The sequence below is a fragment of the Sciurus vulgaris genome, assembly GCF_902686455.1.
Source record: "Sciurus vulgaris genome assembly, chromosome: 4".
Taxonomy (NCBI): domain Eukaryota; kingdom Metazoa; phylum Chordata; class Mammalia; order Rodentia; family Sciuridae; genus Sciurus; species Sciurus vulgaris.
In genome coordinates, this window is record NC_136464.1 from 118605433 (window position 1) to 118622440 (window position 17008).

Consider the following 17008-nt stretch of genomic DNA (forward strand, 5'->3'; position numbering starts at 1 on the left):
TGGAGCTGAGAAAGCCTTTTCATTGGCCACCATGTTGCCTTAGACAAGTCAATATTTGAACTTTCTTAGACATTGAGAAATCAACATGGGTTGGTAATTTTAATTTTGGTGAGGAACACCAACCTTTTGATATGCCTCCATAACCAAATCACAGAAGAAGTCAGAAAGAGATGCATCAATAAAACGTGCCAATACCTGGAGCCTCCTGAGAGGCCCATACACTGAGCTTTATTTCTCTTCTGGGTTGAATTATTGTTGTTGTCCTCAGCAGCCTCAAATTCTTAAACTATACTATGTAGACTTCTTTTTTTTAAACACCGTGAATGTCAGAACCATAATCCATGTATCTAAATATTTACAGATGTAGAAGTGAGGACATAAGTCATAGAAAGAAAATGACTTTAAAGTCCAGTAGAATTATGTATGGACCCTAGCACATAAATAACTTTATTTTCCTCTGTCTAAATTTCTGCATCTATTAAGGAAAAAAAAGATAATGGGATCTATCTTCAGCGGTTTGTGAAGATTTTTTTAAATACGTTTAAAGTGACACTCTACATGTTTGTTACCATCCTCCTCACTTCTTGAAATTAATGAACTTTCCATCACAAAATAGATTGAATAAGGATGTACTTAACATTAAAAAAAATTAATTGACAAAAAATTACCAAAGGACTAATAAAAGTTTCAAAGACTGCTTATTGGTATAGTAGCTACCCAACTATACTCACCAACCTAAACCAGGGATCATCCTATAGCGAACGCCCCCAACTCTGCCCTGGGTTAGGCTATACTTGATTCTGTTGCAAGTTCACCCCTCTTGGTAGTTGACACTAAGAAGAAGAATTGCAACACAACGAGCCTCCCATTCTACCACAGTCCACCTCCAGCCCACGCCATCCTCCCCAACCTCTAGGCTTTGGAATATAGAGGCAGAAGACAGCTTAGTATCAACAATAGTGTCATCTCCTTCAAATCTTTTCTGAAAAGAGGGAGTGGATAAGTGTAGAAGTAAACGAACAAACAAGTTCCAGAACTGGCAGGAAACCATAGATTATTACGAAAAGTAGGAAGAGTGTGGGCTTTGGAGTCAGGTCGACTCTCAGGCACTTACTAGCTGTGTTCTTCCTATTGAGTTTCTGAGGCGCTCAGTCTCAGTTTCTTCACTGTCCTATTGAGTAATAATGCCTGCAAAGATAGTTATTCTGAGGATGAAATCTTTCAATATATGAAAGATGACTTGGCTAGGTTCCCAGGATCTAGGCTGCCCTAGAGATGTTCATTTTCTTCTAATGTGAAGATACAATGACCTCAGAGTAGCGTTTGCTGTGTTGGAAGAAACAGAAAGGAAGATAGAAAGGTGAAGTTCACACAGAGAAAAAATAATTGAAGTAGCAGTAGTAGTACTGGTAGTCGTAGCATCAGGAGCAAGAGCAGAAGAGGAGGAAAGGGTGGGCAAAGAGCTAGCCCACCAGCCTAATACTGATGCAGACTCAGAAACTGGGGGAAACTCCACATTTTCAATAATATCATGAGAAAGAAAATGAGACTTAGGGAAAAGCAAAGAACTTTGTTCTCTATGAGGGTGATTTGTACTTCATAGGTGCTATACCAAGATTGAACCAATTCACTTGACCCTTTCTTTAATAACCAGAAACTTATCTGATGAATAAGCCAGGCACTGTTCTAGGTAATGGAGATCCATCGGTGAACCAAGAGGAAAGGTTCCCAGTTCTCAGAGAGCTTGTATTCTACTGGGGAGAGAGTGTGAATAAGAACAATATAAATAAGTCACCTGGTCATAAAGTGCTATTTTAAAAGGCATAGCTGTGCCAGGGTAGTGGAAATTGGGGTAAGGCTGGGATGTGTCTTCACAGGGAAGTACCACGGGGAGACAGCACTCTCAAAGCCCTTCAGATGGGACAGCACCAGCCCAGCAGATCATTCCAGGTGGATGGAAGAGTAGGTCCAGAGGAAAGGGAGGGTGCTGGCTGGAAATTAGGACACAAGAGACTAGGTTGGCTGAACCCAAAAGTTTGAGTAGAGTTCAGTGAGAGCAGAAATGCCAATCAGGAAGGCCTTTGCAGCTCTTTGTGGCCTATACACAGATCTCAATTTGATTCTGGAGGCTTTTGAATAGACAAGTGTTGGGGCCCGACAGAATTTTAAGGCTCATTCTGACTCTGGTCATTGTACTGAGAAGAGTGCGGGGCAGCAGGGAGAACTAATGCAAGGATCTCTGTCAAGAGATCACTGCAATCAGTTAGGCAGGAACTGATGGAGACTGAGCCAGAGACAGCAGTCAGAGGAGGTGGGAGGTAGCGAGGCTCTAGATAGTGCAAAAGGAAAAGTGAATGGATTCGCCATTGGATTGGTTGTGGATATGGAAAAAAGAAGCCATAAAGACTCCCAGATTTATTTGACCTGAACAAGTGGAAGGATGGCATTTCCATTTATTAAGACAAAGAAGACTAGAGGAGGAACAGTTAGGGATTGGTGGCTGGGAACAAAAACATTTAGATGTAGACAGGTCAAGCTTGAGGTGACTATTGGCCATCTACCTGGAGACAGCTAGAAGGCATCACTGATGGGTGTATATCATACACAAAAACCATGTGTGTATGTGCATGTCAGCAAAGTGGGATGATATACTTTATTTAGTTCTCTAATATTATAGAATGATTTTTCCCCTCATTTTAAATGTACTTTGAGAACACTATTTTAAAACTTTATAATATTCCCTTGGTATATTTTAATATTCATCTACTTTCACACATTAGTTTCACATTTATTATTATTATATAATGCCTTAATAAAAATCTTTGACAGCTTCAATGATTATCTCCTTAAGGGACACAACCTATTTTAGGGTCAAATAATGTGAATCTTTTAAAATTCTTGATACATATTGAGTTGCACTCCCAAAAGGTTAATTCACACTTAGATTCTGAGAGTACCCATCTGTTTGACTGTATTTTTTCCAACATAGAAGATTATAATTTTCAATAGCTTTTTCTAATTATATATGTAAAAATGATTTATCAGTGTTTAATTTCTAGCAGTCTAATTTTGAGCGAATTTAAACTTCTTTTTATAAGTTTACATGCCCTTTGGATTTTTTTCATAAATGAGATTCTCATATCCTTTGAATTAATTACTTTTTCAAAGCTAACACTGAAATAATAATACCTATAATAATAGTCACTAACATGAGTTTTATGTGCTAAGAATTACACTAAGCCATTGATATATATTAATCTTCACAGCCTTATTATTAATACTCAGTTTACGGATGGGAAAATTTAGAATTAAAAACTGAGATGATCTGCTGAATTATACAACTAGTCAGTATTGTGCCAAGATCAGAACACAGCCTGCCCACCAAAAGTATTTATAGCCAGCTAATTTGAGAAGACCAGTTCAGAGACTTTAGAAAAGTTTTTGAAACATAAGATCTGAGTTTACTCAGGTAAAGAATTTACTAGCACAAATGCACCCTGTTCAGTGATGTGATTTAAGCAACTCACCTACTCTACCTAATTGAAAATCTATGAGGAGTGAAGGTTCACAAAAGATGCTGGGGAGATTTGACAGGCCACTTGACAAGCTCATTTCTAGAATGAGAACTGAGCTGTGACTCCAAATAATGCTATTTTCAGAAGGAAAATCCTACTAGCTTTGTGTTGACCTAACTTATATGTAAACTTTAATCCCTATACTTTGAGAAGTGATAGAAGGGGAGAAAAAAAGAATCCCTAAAAAGATGCTTTTGAAGGGTATTTTCCTGATAGTAGATGCTTCCTAGAAATAAGTAATGCTTAGAATTAGACTTTAATTTTTCCTTCCCCCAATGTCCTAAAATATTTTTAGAAAGGACAGCAAAGTGCCCCCCCCCCCCTTCTTTCCTACAATCATCCCTGGACCTCCCTGGTTGTACCTTCCTTGGCACATTTTTATTTTCCAGTATCTACAGTGAGCCATGAACCTGCCCAGGGCAGCTGCAATTTCATTAAGATGAGTCTGGCGCTGTAGGATCCAAGTTTTCCTCCAGTGAGTAGGTGGTTGTACCTATGGCAGTGAATCAGGAAGAGCTCCTCAAAGATGAACAGACTGAGGAATTAAGTGAGGAACCCTGCAGGGTGTAAAAGGGCTTTGTCACAGCCTTGGGAAGATCACATTTTCTCCAGGCCCTGGGCAGTGAGGGGCAGCCAAGGCAAGTAGATCTGCTGATCACCCAGAGGGAAGATGAGCCAGGAAACCTCATTGCTTAAGCAATGCATGCATGTATTGTTGACACACTCCTGTGCTGGCCATCGAAGCCTTTAGCAGACACACACAGCACCCTTGAAAAATGGAATGTGGTGAAAGTAAAGGAGCCTGAGGTCTCACAGGACCCCAGAGATGGCCCTGAAGGCAGATCAGCAAGTCGTGAGGGATCCTGCTCTGCAGCTTGGGAAGAACATGGACATGAATGATGTCAGATACTTCAAGGCCTGCTGGACTCAGGCCCCTTCTAAAGTTCAAAGGGACATGTGTCTTTAAAAGGCAACTGTGACTCAATAAAGTTGGTTTTTATATCCTATTTGATCAAAAATTTAGGAGAATTCCAATAAAAAGAAGGAAGTAAGCAAATTTTTAAGAATTAATATAATAATAATTCGTATAATAGAGCTGGGGTGTAGCTCAATAGTAAAGCATGTGCTCAGCATAGCTCAGTGGTATAATGTGTGCTCAGTGTATGCAAGGCCCTGGGTTCAATCCCCAGCACCACAAAAAAAGATTAATAATAAAAATTCTTATAATAAAAATAGTTGCCAATTGATAACCCTTACTATGTCCTAGACATCATGTTAATAATTTCACATGGGCTACCTCCTTTAATACTAATAACTCTTGGGGGTGGATACTATCCTTACCTCCATTTTGCAGTATTCACACACACACACACACACACACACACACACACACACACACACACACAATTAATGTTCCCAAGATGACATAAATAGTAAATGATAGACCTGAGAGGCAAATCCAGTTCTATCTCATGGCAAATAGCAGAGCCTAATTATTATGCTTTCTCCTCTGAGTTAGGCAAAAGAGTTCTGCTATAACTGTGCTTTGTAGATAACCTAAAACATGCTACAGATACTTTCACATATACAGCTTTCTCACTTCTATCCTGCCTCACTTTCTTAGTCATATTTTCTTCTTGCTAAAGTTTTCCTATTTAGTAATTCATTGTATTTATTTTGGTAGTCTTTTATAAAACCTGTAGGGTGAATGATGAATAAATAAAAGCAGCAAGTTGTCTTATGTACACATTTCTTTAAAGTCCAAAGATTTAACAAACTAAAAGCAAAACACTGAGAGATGAGATTGATCAAATTATGTTTTGTACATGTACAAATCTGGTATAATGAATTCTACTATTATGCATAATTATAATGCACCCATAAAAAGTTTTAAGACAATACACTCACTGCCAAATGCAAAACTAGCTCTGAAGTAAAATGCCTTGGGTACTTAATAACATATATCCCACATTGCACTATTGAGTAAAGATAGGAAGTAGAGCATATAGAATACCTAAAATGGTATTACTAATAACCTAGAATTGATTCCTCTATTTTGAAATTCTAAAGGCATTAGATAGAACAATTTCTGTGAAAGCTCTTCAGTCAGCAAACGTGATTAAGACCTTTACTCCCCATCTTATTCACAGGCACCCCTGAGAATGGAGTGCCCACTCACAATGATTAGTTAGTGGGTCAGCCTGAATCATAAGAAAGAATACACCTGACTGAATCATCAGTTCCACTTCCTGCAGCACCTGGTTTTTCTTGGATAGCTGCCATTCACAAACTGCCCCAGTTGAGGCCCGTTTAGCTTGTGAAATCTGATAAGGTCACAACCAGAGGTAGGATGGCAGTGAGATTCACCAAGGTCCTTGTGCAAGGGTTGGGGAATCCATTCCTATCTAGAAGTCACGCACATATATGCACACAGTTTCGTGATATAACTCCCTGTTGTCGAGTCAAAGCCCCTATATTGGGGCACTGGAGAGAAAAGCAGGAAACTACTAGTCTGTGTCTAAGTGAGTACCAGGGTCATTACGTTTCAAAACTATTGACGTACAAAGTGTCTGATAAATGTGGTTATTGAATTTGTGAGTCATCAGTCCCACCACTGATCTTGTATGAGAATTATACTGCTTGCTAGGCAGCCAAAGAGCCTCTTGGCACCTTCTTCCCCCAAAGATTGACCAAGTCTGCTTGCTTCTATCCTTTAGCTGAACACCTTGGAAAGTCCAGGTTAGGCATTCATTTTTTATTTTAAGCCTTTCTGTTAGGGTCAACTTGCGTAGCAAAGGACATAATCACCACCTTCCTTTTGTGGGGGAATTTGTGGCTCTCATCTGTGTGAGCTGGGAAGAAAATTACTTGAATGAATATGTTTTAAAATTGTATTTTTGTTTTAGTTTGAAGAAGATGAGAGAGAGAGAGAGATAAAATCACACAGATAAACCCCAACTTGCTGGCATTCGTCGTAATGACTGTCCCAGGATGTGAAACCTATAGATTCAGGTCCCTAATGGCGATGCACCATTGAGTGAGCCATCTCCTGTGAATCAGCTTACACTAAGTCAACTTACAGGGACTGCTCTATCAGTTATTTACAGTGAGAAAGTCAACCATGGCGAAGGTTGGTAGATCAATCAGCTTCCTCCCATCATTGAGCCCTGTGCAGAGGAAGTCATCTAAAGTTTGCTTTACGAGGAGCATGGATGAAATCAGAACACAGGTCTAAGCTGATCTTCAATAGCAGCCAATAGACGAGAGTCTTGCCAACTCTCCTTTCATCACTGTGGCTTTTGTGACTCGGCCTTTTCTGACTCCAGAGTTGATGAACCTTGGCATCAAAGAGGCTTCCTCCAAAACAGGAAAGGAAGCAATATTTGAGATTCAATATACTGAGTTACAAATCACATGTTAGTCCTTCTTTCTGATACTCTTCCTCAGAGTACGTTCACTGAAGTGTTCATTGTTCCCAAATTCTCCATTAGCCATGTATAGATGGCTCATCTTATCCATTGTGTAAGAATTTTCCAACGTAACATTAAGGAAAATTAATTTTTAAAAATTGAACATTTTATTTTCAAAATCATGGGAGGTACTTTAGCCACATTCCCATATACTCTCATTACCTTTAATTTCAATTTTTGAGATCCACATCAGAAAAATACTAAAAAGTAATTGACTAGATTGTACTAAGTTCAGACAAGTCCATCTAATATATTTACTATACCATAAATTATTATTTTGTACAACACACGCACACACAATAGCCACAAATTCTCCCACAAAAGGAAGGTGGTGATTATGTCCTTTGCTATGCAAGTTGACCCTAACAGAAAGGCTTAAAATAAAATATGAATGCCTAATCTGGGCTTTCCAAGGTGTTCACAAGGCTCTGGCTATGACATTCTAACTCTGCTTCAAAGGACAGATTTCCAAAATCTTCACTCAGGTACAATAACTGCATTGCTAAATGGGCCCTGCCTAATTGTGCTGTCTGCTCCTTTTCCTGCTTTGTGGACAAATTCTTATTTATGCAATCACAACATTTAAGTACTAGATGAGACCTAAAGAAATTCCAGTTAAGCCTTCTGCTTCAACCCAACACCACATCAGATTACCCAGGGTTTACCTCTTCAATTCTTAAAGATTTCCTGGAGCAAAGACCCACAATTTCCTTCCCTAGTAAGTTCTAGAGTTTAATCAAGAAACTCTTTCTTGTGTGTGAATATAAGCTTTCTTGTGGCAATCTAAGCCCATTCTGATCTCTATGGAAATAGAGAACAAATACTTATTTCTTTAATAAATAACATTCCATAGACTTAAAAACACTTATGTTATCCCTAATTGCTTTTTTTCCAAATTAAATTCCCCACGGTCATTTGACTTTTTTTTTTTCATCTATTCTATTTCCAAACATTTTAATTATCTTTGTTTCTCTCCAGGTGCTTAACAAATTTTGTAAATCCCATGTAAAATATAGATAGATTCAACCATACTTAAAATATCATCATTATCCAGTCATGTTTCCAAATATTTTATCCCATCTCCCATATCATTAAGTTGACTACATCTAATAATGTGTTCACATTAGGAGGGAAAAGGAGCAGTATGTCCTGGGCCACCCCTATGGCTGTGTCCCATTCAACTTTAGTTTGGGGTTGCTGATGCTCAGAACTTATATCTAATATTTTCCCTTCCATTTTGGTTCTCAGTTTTTATGAAGTAGGAATTGCCAGTCCACCTAAAGCAGGTTGTTCCATCCTTCAATCCAAATTCAAAATTCTTCCAAAGAGTCTAAAGTCATTGCTTCAGCCTTTGGGGCCAATTCAATATAATGCCAAACACCAAGTCTCTTTTCTCTGGTCTCTCTGGAAAGTGAACCCTCCCAAGAACAACTTCAACATAGTGAAGAGATTCTCCCTCCTGGAGTGTGGCTTGATATAGGAGTTAAGTAAATGCTTCTAACAATTCAGTTGAGACAGAACCTGTAAGTGAGAAATTTATAAGTATAAATAGCAAAGATGAGCTGAGGAAGGACCCCCCAAATAACAAGGAAAATAAAAGGAGAAGTGTTTTATGATATATGTCATCTGGGTTGCTATCATTATTTTTCATGAAAATTCCTGTAGGGATAAAAGAATGAAGCTAAGGATTGGAGAAGCAATGATTAGGAATCTGAGATAAGAATTACAGTGAGGAGAAGCTAAACTTCATTTCATTCATTTAAACCATCATTCCTATAAGGAATGTCTTCATTCCTGTAGCTTATATTTCATTCTTTAGTCATGCACTAAAATCTGCACAGCTTGGTGCTGAGGAGCCCAGGCATTGGGGTCAGGTTCTGTTCAACTCCTGACTTTGCCACTTTGACTTCTGTGATAAACTTTTGAAATATCTGGCATCTTTTTTTTTTCTTTTTAAAATCTATCGCACATATACTTAATATATATCAAGTATTTATGTAAATTCTTCACAAATATTCATTCATCAACTCATGAAAACCCAGTGAGGCTGCAGTTATTAAAATCCCTGGTTAATGAAGACCCAGGGGTAGTAAGTAAATTGCCCAAAGTCACACACCTGGAAAACGGAAGATTCAGGCTCTGGGCCCAGATGGTCTGGATTCAGGTTCTACTTTCAATGGCCATTTCTGGGGTTGTCATTGGGAATAACAGAAATAACTTTTAGTTACCTGGTACACAACAAATACTCAACACACAGCAGGGCTTCTGTGTGTGTGTGTATTTAGGGTGGTGGTGATAATTATGACCCTAAAGTCATTTTCCAAGTTGCAGTGTGTGTGGATTTCCAAGGGTGTGGGTAGGAAGTGATATTGCTGATCAGTAGGTGGAGCTCTTTCCTCTGATTATATATTTCCCCCCCCCCCCCCACCAACAACTACCACCACCGCCCCCACCACCATTGTGAGGTAGTGGAATAATGCTAGATATGTCAAATATTAAACTTAAATTCCATCCACCTCCATCATAAAGCTATATAGAAGGTCTATAGCAACATTAGAAGTTTCTGTATTTTATCACACAACATTACGACAGAATCAATTGTTTAATAAGGCTTACTTTGTGCTTCTATTCAGTTGACTAAAGTAAAATATATGTGTTCTGTGAAGATCTGTTGAGAGTAACATAAAATATGCTGTGCCACACATGTAAGAGCTATCAAAACATTTAGCTTGTATGGTCATAGCACTTCATACTTGATTGCTTTCCAATGGTGCTCACAGAAATATACAACTCTGTGTAAAGCAGGTCTAGAATAATCAGACCCATCTATCAGATTAGAAGAGCGAGGCTGGAGAATCAGATGAAGTTAAATGAATAGGGAATAATTATTATTGGGATAGAGGAATTTTAGATCTTTCTCTAGTGCTTTCTCCATTGTCATATGCTGGCAGTCACTAATGCTCCATCAGTAACCATTGTTTCCTTCTTTTCTTCTTTTCTGCTGTGCTTTACTGAAACTCCTTGTGGCTGTGTCAAGATGTCAAATGTGGTGATAAGAACACTGGATTCAAACTCTGCCTTTAGTATTTATCAGCTATGTGAGTTTGGATAGACTGTTTACTCAGACTGTGTTTTGGTTTTGTTTACTGGGGATACTGATTGGACCTGCTTAATAGTATTGTCGAGGGACATAAATGACTTGATCCAGATAGAGTATTGAGAGTATTCTCAGCCCTTAGACAGAATGCAACAATTGTGAAAAGTTATTAGCCAATTTTTCTCCCTTCCTCCCTTTCTTGCTCCCTTCATCCCACAAACACTTATGGAGTACTCATGTGGAACAAGGAAGTCACTGAGGGAGACTTTAGAAATATGAGACCAAGATTTAGAGTTCAGCTTTCAATTACCACCTATGCAACTAGAAACAGAAAAGATCCAGTCACAGCTTTAGGGAACTCAACAGAAGGAAAGAAGGACAGCAGGTGAGCAGAATCCACCGTTACCAATGCATTTGTATTGTATTTTCCCCAGGGGAAGAAACCATCCATTCATTCAGCAAGCGCTTATCAAGCATATATTCTGTTCCGTGCATAGTGTTAAATGCTAGGAAATTAAAAACGAAAGTGGGTCAGATATGGATTCCACTCTCTGACAACCAAAACCTAATTCAGAAAATAAGAAAAGTAATAAATAAATGACAGAAACAGAGAATATGTATCATAAAGAGGGGACAAAATTCTTTTATAGTAATTCACACTGTTAATACAGCAATCTCAAAATTTATTGAACACAGAAGTATTGATGTAATAGGCTCTCATTTGAAAAATTTGTATTCGCATAGAAAATTACCAAGAAAGAGAGACTGTCCACATGCAGTGGGGTGTGCCTATAATCCAATGACTCAGGAGGCTAAGGTGGGAGGATCACAAGTTTGAGGCCAGCCTCAGCAACTTAGCAAGCCTCTCAAAATAAAATGTGAAAGGGCAGTGGTAGAGCACCCCTGGGTCCAATTCCAGTATTGCAAAAAGGAGAGAGAGAGAGAGAGAGAGAGAGAGAGAGAGAGAGAGAGAGAGAGAGAAACTGTGAATGGAATAATATGTATTTACATATTTTTATTTTTGCTTTTTTTGCAATTTTATTATGATAAAATATTTTAATCAAAGAAATCTTACTGAAGAAAAAAATTTATTAAGCACCTTCCAACTTCCTACTAGAAAGTTCAAATAGCCTGTCTTTAGACAGAGCACTTTAGTGAAAGAAAGAAAGAAGGAAAGAAGGAAAGAAGGAAAGAAGGAAAGAAGGAAAGAAAGAAAGAAAGAAAGAAAGAAAGAAAGAAAGAAAGAAAGAAAGAAAGAAAGAAAGAAAGAAAGAAAGAAAGAAAGAAAGGAAGGAAGGAAGGAAGGAAGGAAGGAAAGGAGAGAAAGGTGCAGATAGGAGGCAGAGGTCTGATCCTTGCTCTTGCTTTAACTTGAACAATCCATTTAACTTCAGCTCATTGTCTACAAGATGGGATCAAAATAACTATTGCTAAGACCTCAAGAATGCTAAAGAGATATAAGGAAATAATAAAGAGGAATGCTGTAATATAAATCCTCCTGAAAACAAGAGACTGTATAACCAAAGCAATAGAGTAGATAATGCAGAAAAATGACCTGCTTCTTCAATATTGGTAAAAAAAGAAATCATTGCCCCATGTAAGCACATATTCCACATTAGCTGATCTGTGCCCAGGCAAGCCCTTTGCATGCTTATTCCTGGATCCCTGCAGCACCTGGGACCACGCTTTGCATATGATAGAGATTTGGCTGATTTCATTGATAGAATGATTCCTAGAGTTATAATAATTTTAAGGAACTTTGGCAAATAAATTTCTCAATTTGTTTATTATATTGAAGTCAATTTGAATCCCATCCATTTATAACAGTTACCAACTATTCACTCCATGCCCATATCTGAAAATTGATTGAGCACCACATTGCTGTCCACACTTTTCTTGCAAACACAGAATGCGATATATAGGAAACTGTGTTGTCACTCTAAGTAATGAAGTCATTGGCCTGAACATTAAACTTGCCCTGTTCTCTTTTGAAACTGCTTCCTGGGAGTTGAACTGATATGAATTCAGGTTCTTAGGGAAAGAATTTGGACATAGTTTTTCAGTTGCTCATATTTGGGGGTTCAGGTAATTCACATCAACTTCCCCATTTTCTTTTCTAACAAATGAGGCCAATAATTCAGGCCTTCTATTTAATTTTAATAGATATTATGAGGATTCTATTCCAATGCTGTTAAGCACTTTGGTATCCCAGATCATAGAAGATGTAAGAGCACATGGAACAACCACAGATTAAAAAGGTGCCTCTGGGCTTACCCATCAATCAGCTATAAGAAAGAATAAAAAGAAATTGCACAATCTCAACTTTTTCATCTCAACTTTCTCTTTCTTAATGTTTTAAATTTTTTTCAGCTTTCTCTTTTTAAGTCTCATTTACATACAAACCGAGAATACCCTCTGTAGATCTTTTGCCTGTTTTACATTGAAGTTAGGGGCCTTGACAAGGAGAGGAAGGTAAGAGCCCGCCAGAGGAAAATTCCATAGAAATAAGCATCCATGCCTAGAAAATAAAGGAACAAAATAGCTTATTAATGTATCTCTTGAAGGAGTCCTAAATGTTTTTTGTCTTGTGGTAAATGTCTTTGCTCATCCTGATTCCACTTCAAAAAAAGGTATAAAAAGGAGTAAAAAAGCTAAAATTTCATAGTTCTAGTAAAACAAAGCAGGTAGCTAATGTAAAGGATGCTGACTTCTTGAATGTTTTACTTAAAAAATCAAAGCTGTGATCTAAAAATATCTAAACGTGATTCCTTCAATTATCATGAGGTAGTAACAAGATACTATGTGCAGAACTGGCACACTTGATTTTCCTCTTCACGGTGCCAATTTGAGGCTTTAAAGGAACAGAGAAACTTGTTTCTTCTCCTTATCTTATTATTAATATTCAACTCACAGTGCAAATTCCACAGCACAAACTTTTGAAGACCCTGGTACGCACAGAGAGATAAACACAAGGTAATGGCAACCTCCATGGTTAATTTCCTATACAAATGGTAACAGGGCGTCATTTTCATAAGTGAGCTTGTGTGTGTTAAGGATGCGGGATGTCAAGGCAGTAGGGCAAATATTAGCAATAGCAAACGAGTCTAGAGGTAAGTAAATTTTAGAATCAGAGCCCAATACAAACTCACCAGATCTAGTCTGCCATTAAAGTTGAGGATATAACCAGAATGTTCGACAACTTGATAACTATGACTCATGAAAAGTCTTTAGCCAGTACTTCCCCCTCCCAGCCACACCGAAGCCCTCAACTTCTCCACTTCTATAATCGCAGGAGTCTGTTTTACTAGCTTACAGGGATATCCAAAGAACTGCCCATTTTCATGACCTACTTCAGTTAAAAACGATACAAATGGCAAGTCCAATTATACAGCAATATTTATCTGAAATGGACGCTTTTATTTTCTAACTTTTGTAAAGTAGGCTAGATGATCAAAAGTGTATATTTGTGAGTGCTAACTTCTACAGGAAGGAAGGATATATAAAATAAGAGGAAAAACTGTCTTAAAAACTGATTCAAGCGTTCTGCTTAATTTGGTGATTGGAGAATAGGATGATGCAAACTCTAAATAGATAAAAATGCTAAAAATCCCAGATTATCGGTGATAGTTTAAAAAAAATCAGTTTGTTATTTAGTTAGATGTTATTGTTCAATGAGGGTTACCATACATTTTACTTGTGATTGCCAATTTCCTTGCTTTCTCTCTCTCTCCTCCTCTCTCTTCTTTCTTTGAGGCATAGTCTTCCTATGTTGCCTAGACAGCCCCTGACCTCCCAGATTCAAGCAATCCCCCTGTCTCAGGCTCCTGAGAAACGGATTACAGGAGCATGCTACCACACCCAGCTGCCAATTTTCATTACAAATAAATACACATAGCCTTGAAACCTTGATGGAGTTAGTTCATTCTCTGAAAAGTCAATATGCACTTTAGAATCTTACAATACCTCAGTTCCTTGTGATAAATTATAGTCATCATTGTCTGGAGTCTGAGATTTAGAAGATATCAAATAATTACTACTGCCCTGATTACCTGCCCTGGACTCTTCTTTAAAATCATTTTTAATTCCTTAATATTACCTTGTTTATTTTCCATTTGTTTTTAGTAAAAGCAGATTTCAGAAAAGCCAGGATAAAATTGTATTGGTGGTTTTGGTTTCTGGGATCGTAATTAATAGATGAAAGTTCCAGATTCTTGGAAAGGAAAGTATGAGTGTTGGAGGTCTCTGCATGCCAGTAACCAACCAAGGGGCCTTGTAGGCTTCCCTTCAACTTCCTGGATATTAAATTCTCCGTCAATTAAAGAAAAGGGTAACAGAAGTGACCTCCTGACAACTCTCACATCCTAATTTTTTTAATGATACTTAGGGTGGATAAAGATACTTGTGAAAGTTTTTAGAAATGCAATTTAGTGTGAAGATGGACCAATTAGGATCAGGAACCTGGACTGTAGTTATCCATGCCACTAACCAACTGAGTGACCAAGCCATATTAAACGCTTTCTCAAATAGGAGGGAATACATAGAAATTAAATTAAGGTTTTAAAAGCTGAGTGATTTCATACAAGCCACTTATTAACCTTTCCGGATCTCAATTTTCTCATCTAAAATACAAAAGTGCTTGATTTAATCATCTCTGGAATCTTTTAGTTCTAAGTTTCAATGTTTCTACATCATGTTAAAAAAAAAATGACCTTTTCTATTTTCTGGGTTTACCATATCACTATGATGATCCAATAGTAACTTTCTACACTAATCATTGTAAAAATTGACTAACTAGCAGCAGATAGCTCCTGATAGAGTCACCTGTCGTTCTTCAAAATAGTTAATATTATGCAGGTATTCTTTGCCAGGAAAACCAAATATTGCTGATGAGATATTTCATTCATATTCATTCAGTAAGTGCTCATTGAGAGTTTCTGCTTTGGGAAATGATGACTAAAACTTTTGACGAAAATATATTCCTCTTTAAAAAACAAAACATTTAACTTTCTTTGTGCTTCTGTAGCTATAAAAATTGTGACCATGGATACTTACCTCCATTATAGAAGAGCTTCGATGACTCATAGCAGTTGTTAGGTGCATTGAGGTCCTTGATGGAAGCTGCTCCACCTGCTGCAGAGTGTAATTAACATTATGAGTTTACCAAAAGAAACACAAGAGTCATTGTTAAAGAGCATCATGGGGGCTGTCTCAACCTTTAGTCATAAGACACCTCTGATGTAGAGGAAGGTAATGGTTTCTAATAGCTCCTGAAAGTAACTTGGATATGAAAAGAGTTAGTTGTTTTAAACTCAGCACAGTTTTTTCATTAATTAGAAGAGTAACCATGGTAATGTATTCAACATGCTTTATTTTTGAACTAATAAGAAAAACAATGAAGTACCATACTCCAGAGGAAGTGCTGGATTCTGTGAAGGCTGGCGAGAGTAATATATGAATTAGGCAAACTATTCTTTAGGGAGTTCAGTAGCTGTAGAGCTGGGAGAGTCTCATCCTTTTGGTCGAGTGTGACGCTCTATGGCAAAGTTGGGGTAAGGGCATCCACTCCAAGAATCTAAGCCTGCCTGCTTGACAATGCCAAGTAGAAGTTTTCCCTAATCCCAGTACCCTGTCTGGGAAGCAAGGAAAACTCTGAGCAGGTCTCAGGGATCCAGAGAATGACTATCGAGTGGTTCCCATGGGTCATACTTAACAGTGCTGTTCAGGTTTAGGTACTTAGTGATGATTCTGGATGTTGCTGCTGCTGCTGCAAATGGTGTGACTGACCGGGGTATGTGATTATATTGACGACTTAGAAACCAGGGGTGAATATACTCACAAATGAGCTGTAGTGGAAAGTTGCATTACCTCCAATAGTAGAGGAAGAAAAATAAGGAAGAAAATCCCCATTCTTATTCCAGACACATCATTTTTTTTTTTTTTTTTTTTTGAGGGCTGGAGTAAGTAAGGGGTTTCCAATACTAGAGACAAAAAATAGCTGATGAAAAGAATTAATTGATAAGCTTTCCAAGTAATTATACAAATTCATGTTTGTAAAATGTATTGTTCAAATGTAGAGCTTGAAGTAATAAGAAGATGAAAATAATAATAGGATGAAAATTAAATATTATACATGGCCATTAACTTTTAACTGTGTTTCTGGCATTATTCAATTCGCTATTAGAATAATAAAATTCAACTTTCTGTAAAATTATTTTACTGAGGGGTTTTGTGAGACAAAAAAAAAAAGGAAGGATGAATAAATGGAGCACAAGAAATTTGTATGGCAGTGAAACTCTTCTATATGTTACAGTAATGATGGGTATGTGTCATTATGCATTTATCAAAAGCCACAGAACTGGAGAGTACAAAGAGGGAAATCTGATGTCTATCCTGGCCTTTAGTTAATAATAATATGCCAATATTAATTCACCAATTGTAAAAATGTGTCACAATAAAGCAAATGTTAATAGGAAAAACTGGAGTTTGGGGAGAGGGGAGGTAATGGAAACTCTTTCTGCTTGGTTTTTCTGATAAAACTCCTAAATTAAAGTCTACTTTAAAAACTCCAATTATTATCTACTCTAAAAAAGAAGGGAAAACTTTCATGTTGCTACTTACATACACAGTTTGAACAAAGGAAGCTAGGGAGGTCATATTTTTAAAAAATACTAATGATACCTCCTTATTATAGAAACAATATGCCAAAATCAAACTGCACCTTTGACCTAGTCATACTTGTGATATGTTCAAAAGGAACAATAGTATCACAGAACTCTTAGTATATTCTGAACCAAAAAAATGACTTGAAGTATACCAATTTTTAACGTCAATGATGATCACCATGAAATTTATACCTCTATATTAAC

General features: G+C 37.4%; 1 long non-coding RNA gene across 4 annotated transcripts in view; it reads right to left on the minus strand.

Moving 5' to 3' along the window:
- Nucleotides 1-6503: 6503 nt before the first annotated feature.
- Nucleotides 6504-17008, minus strand: part of LOC306660580 — a 52712-nt gene continuing 42207 nt past the window's right edge. For 3 of the 4 annotated variants that reach the window (XR_013763678.1, XR_013763679.1, XR_013763680.1), the window contains 2 exons: nucleotides 15195-15272; nucleotides 12187-12660 (listed from right to left, as the gene is read on the minus strand). This is a non-coding gene — a long non-coding RNA (uncharacterized lncRNA). Of the gene's footprint in view, nucleotides 8567-12186; nucleotides 12661-15194; nucleotides 15273-17008 lie in introns of those variants that run through there. The other variant, XR_013763677.1, reaches the window with a different exon arrangement.